Consider the following 9909-nt stretch of genomic DNA (forward strand, 5'->3'; position numbering starts at 1 on the left):
TGACTAACCTACGGAAAAGTTCAGGATCCGTAAGGAGGCTTTCTTTGAAAAAGAAAGTAGAAAGATCACACTTACTGATCTTTTAAAGCTAGCCACTAGTAGCACCTTAGCAAGTCCGGTAGGTGCGTTAAGGCGAATGGAATGATTGAACTTGGGACCCCCTACTAATCAAAGGCTTCTGTCCTGACTTCCGAACTTGCTTTCCGACTTGAGAGCGGAATGGGGACTTGCCCACCCCCTACTAATCAAAGGCTCCGGACAGCAGACTCCGGACTTGGCACGACTAGCTTTCCGACTTCCGACTAGCGACTAGGGACTTACGACTCCTGACTTCGGACTTCGAACTTGGGACTTGCCTGCCCCTTACTAATCAAAGGCTTCTGCGACTAGGGACGACTTACCTTCCAACTTGCGACTAGCCGGATAGCGGACTTCGGACTAGCGACTAGCCGGATAGCGGACTTCGGATACCGGACTGGGGACTAGGGACTCCTTCGGACTAAATAACTCTTACGAAAAGGATCGCACTAATGGCACCTTGGCACTGCCCTAGGCCAGCTAAGGCAAGTGAGCGAAGGGGGGAAGATGCTTTAGAGCCCTATTAGTCGGCTAGCTAGGAAGGCACGCCCTTACTAATAGGGCCTCTTCGACGGCACTAGCCTACGGGTTCTTCCCACTAGCCATGGCTTGGCCTAACCTTTGGCTCTGATACCACTTGTCACGGCGCTAAGTCCTTCAAGCCCACAAACCGCGGTACCCTGCTAACGGTCCGCTGTAGCAGAGTAAGCTGAAAAAGCCCTTTATATCTTATTAGTAAAGCCTAAACGTCCTTATTGAAAACTAAAGCGCTAACGAGCAAGAAAAGGCCCCTTACTATAGATAGGCTAACGCGCCTTACATCACATCACAAAACAATAGCTAAAAAAGGCACACTTTCTTAGTGTTTGAGCTTGATTAGTGCTTGAGGTCCTCCTCCCCGGCACTGGATCAGTCACTAAGCGAGTGTGCAACTATCACACCATCCGTTTTTCGATTCGGTGTGTCTTCAGCAGGCCAACTAATCTATCTAATCTAAACTACTAATCTACAAAACAACTATTAAACAATCAGTTCCTCCCCGCTTCCATAGCACGTAGCCATTGATCCCCTTAGCCCAACCGGATCATGGTGATACTCCGAGAGCGCCTTTACTGCCAGTAATGCTCGATTCCCACCTTCCGCCTCTCCATCCGCCGCTAAAGAAAGAATCTCACAAAACCTTCTGCTGTCTCTACTATTCGAAATTTCCCGGAAGAGTCAATCAGTGAGGGAGGGAATTAAAGACTTAAGCCTTCCAATTCAAATTCTCTATCCTCCGCCCCACTCATTATAGAAAAAAGTCGGAGAATCCAATGCGGCTGTCTAATACTAGCTTCCCCTATCTCATAAAGGGGAAAGCCCCATTCCTTTAGCTGCTAATAGTAGATAAAGGACTTCCGCTTCTAGTTCTTCAGCAGGAGCTAATCCGAGCGTTCTACGTAAACGGTGGACGTGGAGAAGAGCATGTGAACGCCTATACTGTGAAGGACTCGACGGGGGGAACTCGGTTCTTAGGAATGGTAAGAGGCGAGGGAGGGGGTTTCCCCTTCCTTTCGTGCAACCTGATCTAAATTTCGTCGTAAATAAGGAGACCTTCGCTAAGCATGTCAACGTCCGTACGGGAGCGGATTGCCGATGGATGGAGGCAGCTGCATCTAAGAGTTTAGTTCCAGGAGACTTAACAACATGGCCTGAAGCAGGATAGACTCATTGAGGGAGTGAGCTCCCGTGCTCCTCTTTTGGGATAGGCCATTCGGCTCATTCTCATGGATAGACCTTCGGTCAACTACATGACGAAGTCAACTCACTTTGCTTAACACAGGGCAGCAGAGCATGACTTCTTTCTCACCCTCACCAACCTTCCGACCTGCCTCATTTCGGCATAGCTGTACACAAACTGAACATTAAGTAAGGGGCGAAGCCCGTTAAACAAAAGGTTGAAAAAGCCTTTAGCGTGCAAAGCAAGCAACCAATGCGAGAAAGGGGCTAGAGCAGTACTCGGGGGGGGGGGGGAGGAGAATCAGAGCTGCCTAATAGCTATGGCTTGGGCTACTATTGAATCACTCTTAACTAATTGTATAAAGAAGTGGCTATCCCCTTGTCCGTGGAAAGCATTGAAAGATGAACACAACGGGAGGGAGTGATCCACAAGAAGAGCTCTTCCTTCTACTTGATGAAACACTCAGACTGCCGAGGAGAAGGGAAAGAGACTGATGCTACTACCGATGGCAGGGAATGAGACTACTACTAGCGAGACCAAGCCATGAAAGATAAAGATCACAGGCATGTGGTGAACCATACCGAGATAAAGCAAGGCACTTCCCAAGCTTGAATTGGGAATTGAGAGGCACGAGATAGCCCTAAAAAAAGGCGAAAAAGGCCTCTTTTACTAAAGATAATCGCGGGTTCCCACCCCCCTAATGGTCTAAAAGCGGAGAGAGGAAGCCCTCGATCGGGGAAAGGTTTACAAATCAATCAAACGAAACATAAAGATAAACGTAAGCTCTAGGTTGATGTGGTGTAGAAGAGCCCCAGGAGCAAACCGTTGTTGCTCGTTCCTTGGTTGAAAAGGGCAGAGTTCCATTTGGTGGGTGGGTCTAGGGCGAACGAAAAAGACGTGTGGCTGAGGGCAGGTGAGGCATTGTGTCATCGAACGAACATGGTTGAGTATGGATCGTAATTGAGCGAAACATCTACTCATCGAAAAGTGGTCTTAAAGCGAAGGTCTTGACCTGGAAGGATCGAAGAGAGCGCTAGTAGATCGAGCTGTAGGTGCATGGACTTGGCTAGTGAAGCACAACCACTCATCTTTCCATAGATAGTGCTACCCTAGAGTAAGATGAGCGACCCCGGTGGCAACGTTAGTCCCAAGGGTTTACTCCCTTCACTAGTCAACGAAGTGCATCTACGGATGTAGGCACATTCTTGCTTGATCAATTGCTCTCACTAGACCGCCCTAGAGTACGATACTGGTTCGTCATAGGTCCGAAGGGCTGTCTCTTGTGTGCGATGGTTGGGCATGAATGGAGCTTGCTATATAGAAAGGAGAGTAAGCTTTCGGGGAGTAGAGATCGAGCGTAGAAAGACCAGTGGATCAATTATTTTTTCAATAAAATGAGTGAAAGGATAAAGCGGAACAGAAGTTTCTCGCAAGCGTTTGGATTCACCAACCACGACTCCTAACGAGCTCTTTTTTGCGCCATACAGTAGCTAGTCTAGTACAGCATTAGATGGTTCTCCGCGGGGTCAGGCTTTGATTACAAGTATAGCTTAGCTCATAGCCCCCTTACCAATGAGACAATGCGGTAAAGCGTGACCGTTCGGAAACCTCTAAGTGGGCGTTCCTACTTTACATCAGTAAATCAAAAGGCAAGGTAGAATAGCATCAGTCAAGCTCTCACAGCAGGAACGGTGCCGATTCCCATTCTCATTCCTTAGAAGCTGGAGCCCCTCCTGACAACTGTATTTGAGTCCGTTCACTCCTCACTCTACTAACGCAGGGTAAGTGATTATTGATATCCGACTGCCACTCCTCACTCTACTAACGCAGGGTAAGTGATTATTGATATCCGACTGCCGGTGGGGAGACCGTAGACTGAACTGAAACCTACACTGTTTCTTGTGTGTAATGAGTAGCTACTAATTATCATTCATTCTTATCGGTGTTTAACACCAACTACTTTGAGTTGCTCTTCTTAAACCATAGGGCAGGGATATTATCCCTAAGCCGAGTCTGTTGACTGAGTAACCTAAGCCGAAAAGGTGGACGGAGATGGTTACTAAGCTGAATCCCCGGAGCGAGGACCACTAACTAAACTCTTTGAATCTGTTACTAAGCCAGTGTTTGAGCTCTATGCCTTTGCGCGCTAAGGCTTTCTTGGCTAACCCGAGCAAACCACCCTGATGAACGCTATTACTCGGTTAGCATTAAGTGAGAAGGCACTGAAGAAGATCTCTGAGACCTCCGCTCAAAGAACAGAATTAGTGCTTTAAATTGACTTCTTTCCCTCCATCACCGGACTCGGTCCCGCCGATCGGGAAGATCCAAAGAACCCATCCATTTCAAAAGCAGAGAAAATCAAAGAAACAGAACCCAGAGAGAGAAGAAAAGCTTACCGAGGAGATCAGGAATGAGGCTCCGATCGATGGGATTCCGGAGATAAGACGACGAGATTCCTCTGAGAATCGAGTACAAGAACGTATTGTCGCCGCAGTTAACGGAAGAGTCCCCGAGGACGAAGAGAGCAGAGATTATAAAGAGCGCGAAGAGAGAGCGGTTAGCGAAGAAGCAAATTTCCTCCCATCCATCCCCCATCTTGCTCTAGAAGAGAGATGAAAGGAAAGGGAAAAGATAGTGAGACTAATGGTGCTCGGGATGCACCGTGGACTGAGATTGTAACTAAACCGACTCAAAGAAGGAATACCTATGACTGAACTGGTCACTTGACTGCTAAACTGAGGATGTTGACTGTGTTGAAAGACTAGGTCATCGCCCATACAACTCTTATTGGTTTTAACACAACTCTGCTATCAGAATAGGGAGATTGGTATTCAACCGAAACCCTAACCTGGACTGCTAACGGCTTCTTCTCTTGTTAGAGGAAGCCCTGGTTCAAAATCTTATTTATGTTACACGTAGCAACTCTTCTTGTTCAATCCTGACATCCGCTCTCAGGAACGATGAGAGAGTGACTAAGCCGAAAAGGTGGAGCGAGAACTGGTAACCCGGCTCGGTTCATCGATGACCGCTAACTGCATTCTTGACGGCCTGTTGTGTGCTAAGATGAACTCACACTCACAATTCAACTTCACTTCTAACTGAAGCTATAAGAGATGGTGACTAAGCCAAAGCGCGGGACTGCACTGTATTGTATGCTAATAGAAAGTCTTCGGTACAACTCTTCTTTCCTCCGTTCAACCCTCTCCTAACGAAGGCAAGGCAAGTGCCACTCCTAGCGCTAAGCATAGAAAGCTCTCACGCGCGCAATAGACTCTATCAGACTAGGAATCTGTTACCGTTCCCTAACCCAAAGAGGTTAATCGATGCAACTGCACTGTGTCTTGTGTTTCCTTGAAAGACTAGCTCTTCCTTACTGACCTTTCCTTACTCGTTGTTTAGCTGGAAGAAGATGTCCGCTCTCAGGTTGGGCAGTGAGGGAACTGTATAATAAGGGCGTGATAAGTAAGGGAAGGGCAATCACTCATTCTTAAAACCAGCATTCTTAAGACCAAAGAGTCGGGCGGAAAAAGGGGGAGAGCTCTCCGTTCCTTGTTCTCCTGTAGCTGGATCCTCCGGAACTGCAAGAATCCTTAGAATGGGATTCCAACTCAGCACCTTTTGAGATTTTGAGAAGAGTTGCTCTTTGGAGAGCACAGTACGATGAAAGTTGTAAGCTGTGTTCGGGGGGGAGTTATTGTCTATCGTTGGCCTCTATGGTAGAATCGAATCAGTCGGGGAGGCCCTATTAGTAAGGGGAGGCGGTGGTTTACCCTGTGGCGGATGTCAGCGGTTCGAGTACAGAAAGGGGAAGCCGAGGACCAGTAGTTGCCCGTAACCACGGCCCCGAAACGGAGCCTGCGCGGCCGGTAACCATTGGGGTAAGATCCAATCTTGAACTTGATGAGCGGAAAAGAAGACAGTGTTTTAATATATGCAATTAAAAGCTCACGACGTGGATTCGAACCACCAAAGAGGCTACTTTCCCTCATAGTAGATCGTGAGATGGCAGTGATCTTTAGCTGGTCATAGCCATAATGTGTTGTTTTCATTGGAACCTTCTTTTTCAAAGCAAGACTCCCTAGTAAAGGTCATATTTAAATAGTTCCAAGGCAGGTACACATCTTTAGTTTCTTGTTACTCCATCCCTGCACTATCTGGGGTGGTTATAAGCTTAAATACAGAGGGAAGTACCTGAGCGCCTTGTCCCACTCTTCCGATTACGGGGTGACTAGTGGACGCCACCACGGGGTATGAAGCCTTGTCCTTCCTGGACGGATACATGGGTACAACCAAATCCGCATGGCACCTGAAGATGAGAAACTCACTGCCTTCAGGACACCTAAAGGAGTCTATTGCTACAAAGTCATGCCCCTTGGACTCAGGGGGCTACACAACTTATTGGGGCCATCCTCGAGATGACTGCTTCCGAAGAACATCCAAGAGTTGAAAAGCCTACAGGGGGGACTTCCCTATATCCTAAAGTTTATATCCAACCTCGCAGGGGGGTGTCAGCCATTCTCTAATAGGGGAAAGGACTACTGTTTGAATGGGATCAAGCTTGCCAGAATGCTTTCGACAGCATCAAAGCATATCTCATGAAACCCTCAGTCCTCATGAGCGCTTAACAGGGAGGGGCTTAGTGTGTGGCATTCTGGTTAACCCACGTGTGATGACGTTTGCGCGCAACACAGAATTACCGTATGTTAAGAAGGATTTATATGAGGTGGTGGGATGCCGAATCGTTGGTAGTCTGATTCTGTGGACGATGCATGGAACTTCGATCTAAGTCGAGCTAGCCCTAGTATGGACGGTCTTGAGTGCCGGGACCTTAACCATATGATTCTTATCTACGATAGGGGTATTCCAGTGGTATGTTAATTTCATTTTCCGGAATGCTTCACCAAGCAAATGTAGATTCTTCCAAAGATAGACTGACTAATAGGTCTGTTCGGATTCGGATTGGAGGTCTTGGGCTTGCGCCTTCCCATTTCCTTCTAACTTCGGCTTGCTGGTGGTGGGGCGGGGAAGTAAGCAATAGCGCGAAGAGAGGGAAGTGCGCTAAAGCAGTGAGCTAGTAAGAGAGAGCGCACCTAAGAATCGGTTTTTCCGTAATAGAAGGAAGTTCCTGGTCCTGCAATTCCGGGGGGGCGGCCGGGTGGAAAAAGATAAGGTAAGCATCCAAACCAGCATCAGCCGAACTAACATATCCAGTTTATCTCGCATCATATCTAGTTTATCCTTCAGCAGCATTTCTCGAAGTAGCATTCCCATAAGCAGAGGATGAAACCCTTGCTTTTTTATCCCGACGAGGGTTTATGAATCACTCAAACGAGCCTTTCTAGCCGCATCTGAATCGGCGCATCCCTATCCATATCTTTATGCGCAAAGGCATCCAAATCCGAATCTGTAGAATCAATTGAAGAATCCCCATCCGCACCCGAATTGGCTAAATCTAGTATAGTGGGTGTTGTTCCGATGCCAAATCTAAGGAATAAAGATTTGGAAAAGGCATCTCGGTGAAAGAGGACTGAGAACCATAAGGCGAGCGCCAAAACGCTAGCACAAACAGCTCCCACAGACACGCATGATAAGGGGTGTGCGGCCAACCAGGCCACCACTTTTACCATATATGGGTCCAGACGACCCAAGAGCCCGCCACTAGAACCCAACCCTTAAGGGGCTAAGGTCCAAGGGGCGTCCCGCTAAAACAGTTTCCTTAACCTTCGGCGAATAGTAATGAGTCTTCACCGGTTCGGTGGCATCTTTGGTTGGATCTTCCTTATGAATCTAGTCTTCTCTCGAGAGGGGCTGCTCAGTCGACTGGTAGAACAAGGTCCCACGCCTCCCGACCAACTAGGATGGGACATAAAACGTCTTCAGGTCTTGCACAACCGATACCTCCATTTTTGCCATGGATTTTGTGAGCCCATCAGGAGTGCGCATCGTCTGGACCTCTTTTCGGAGAAGAATTCCATTTCTAGAAGTCCCCTCTCGTATGTCACCTTACTCACTTCGGGCCTTTGGACGACTAAGTCAGCTCGGCTTCTCTTTCAGAATCAGATTCACTTCCGACGTGGAGCACACTTGACCCTGCGTCACTTGATGTATCATCGAGGAATACCTATTCAGATTATGCGTTGCTTGCTGCATCGAGAATAGCTTCTCCTTCTGAACCTTCGTCATTCTTTGAAGAGGGAATTGCTGATGATTCCGACCGGCTCTGTAGTTTCGAGGCTGGCTTAGATCTTTCTGCCGTTTTGGGGAACATCTTGGCCTTCACTTCTGCTTTGGTTGGCTCCCTTTGAGGGGTCGCAGGGGCAGAAGGCTGACCAACGAACCAGGGTCTAACAGGATGTGATTGTCAATCTCCCCAATCACTTGGGACGATTGTGTTCAGTTGTTTTCAGCATGAGGTCGTCGTTAGTGAAGGTGACAGCAGCCGAAGACTGGGCATACAAGGCCTTCTTCATGTTCACCTCAGCGAAGTGGCTTTGATATTTGTCAGGATCCAGCAGCGCCTGGACAAATGCAGTCCTGATATCGGATGACAGCATCAGGGCATCATACACGCTGAGGAGGGCTGGAATCTTCTTCAGGTTTTAGAGGTTAGAGCAGCAGCATGTACTCTTTTGAGATAGCATTTGGTCTTAGGATTGGTACTGACCAAGTGATCAGAGGGCTCAATGGTGCAACGTGCTAGACCTAAGACTTCAACAGGAGTGATTAAGTTTCCTAATCTTTTGGGAAAACTTTGACTACCAATCCCTCTTCTGGAAAGAGAGTTCCTCTCTCCGTTACACCCATAATGGAGTATGCCCATTCTGACCTTTTAAGTGACAAGGGGGGTGAAGGTACTCATTTTTACTGGACCGCCTTACTAATAAAGGGCCTTTTATTATGAAAGATTAATAACTCCCCTTGAGGGGGAACTTGTTTCACAGGACTGCCTAAAGAGACTCCTGGTGTTAAAACAACTATGTAACTTAATGAAGGACTATGGCAGAAAATCCTTAGGCGCTTTTAAGACCTCTTGGCAAACTATGACCAATTCCAGATCATAAGGGAAAATCAGCTCTATGTGAAAAAGGTGCTTTGCATAAGGTCTAGTTCCTTGGGCACTGGATTGGCGAGACGCCACGCAAGGTGCAGGAACTACGATTCTTCCTCAGATTAATCATACTTAAAAAAATGGATTTCTATAGTATTATATATAATACTATAGGCGGTTCATCGAGGGCTTCTCGGGTGATCAGAAGAGCTTAAGCTGCTTTTGCCTTACCTTCTATTATATTAGTAAAGGGCGAATGAGGGGCATGTGCAATAGTTTTCTTTCTTTCTCTCGCTCGATCGCTTCAATGCCTATAATTTGAGAGATAACAGGAAAGCCTTCTCTCGAATTCAAAGATGTGACACAAATAATGACTCTCTTCGCTGGGATGTCAGCAGGTTAGGCAGCTCTAAGGTTTTTTATATTCGGTGGAAGGCAGGCTGAAACTCTGCCCCAACCAAGTGAAACTAAGCGTCTGAAAGAGTTCACGATCTGATCTATGGGGTGTTAACCCTCGGAGGATGGCTAAGAATGTCCATTAAAAAGAGCGGACCGATGGGGTCGTTTTTCAAGCACGAATAGAACGATCTAAAGGGGTTGTGCAACCTAGAGAAATGGCCGTCTCTCTTTGATGAATGTGGTATCGAGGTTCGGTTCATTTGGAAAAGAGGTCAGTCTTAGGGGAGACCATGCGAATGGTTGAATTGATGACTTCGCTTCGATCTCTTCGACTGAACCTGAAGGAGACTTCGATCATTCCACTTTAGCTTCTGAAGGAATCATGTCACTTGGAATTCCGGAAAGTTTTTCTTCTCTTTCAGATCCTGGCCTTGGTATAACTTGTCTTTGATTGGGATTTCGATTGAAAAGATGTTAGGCCGGTTCCTCATGTGCCTAAGAAGCCGAGGCAATCTCGATTGAAGCCAATTCAAGATTTTCCTACTCAATATTTTTGATAGAAATAGCACTCGATCAAAGGGGAGCATAAGCAAGTTTAGTGGTTGAAACCTCTGTAATCGATCGATGGGAACCTCGAAGCTGTCTGGGGCAGGAGCAAAGTCAT

The 9909-nt window shown here is 47.2% G+C and overlaps 1 protein-coding gene across 2 annotated transcripts in view; it reads right to left on the bottom strand.

Annotated features, from left to right (window-relative positions):
* Nucleotides 1-9909, bottom strand: part of LOC143892169 (3-isopropylmalate dehydratase large subunit, chloroplastic-like) — an 81209-nt gene that overhangs the window by 54601 nt on the left and 16699 nt on the right. The gene's annotated exons all lie outside the window — the stretch shown is intronic.

This window comes from Tasmannia lanceolata, unplaced genomic scaffold (genome assembly GCF_043159265.1).
Source record: "Tasmannia lanceolata isolate RefF3 unplaced genomic scaffold, GAP_Taslan_0.1 ptg000015l, whole genome shotgun sequence".
Taxonomy (NCBI): domain Eukaryota; kingdom Viridiplantae; phylum Streptophyta; class Magnoliopsida; order Canellales; family Winteraceae; genus Tasmannia; species Tasmannia lanceolata.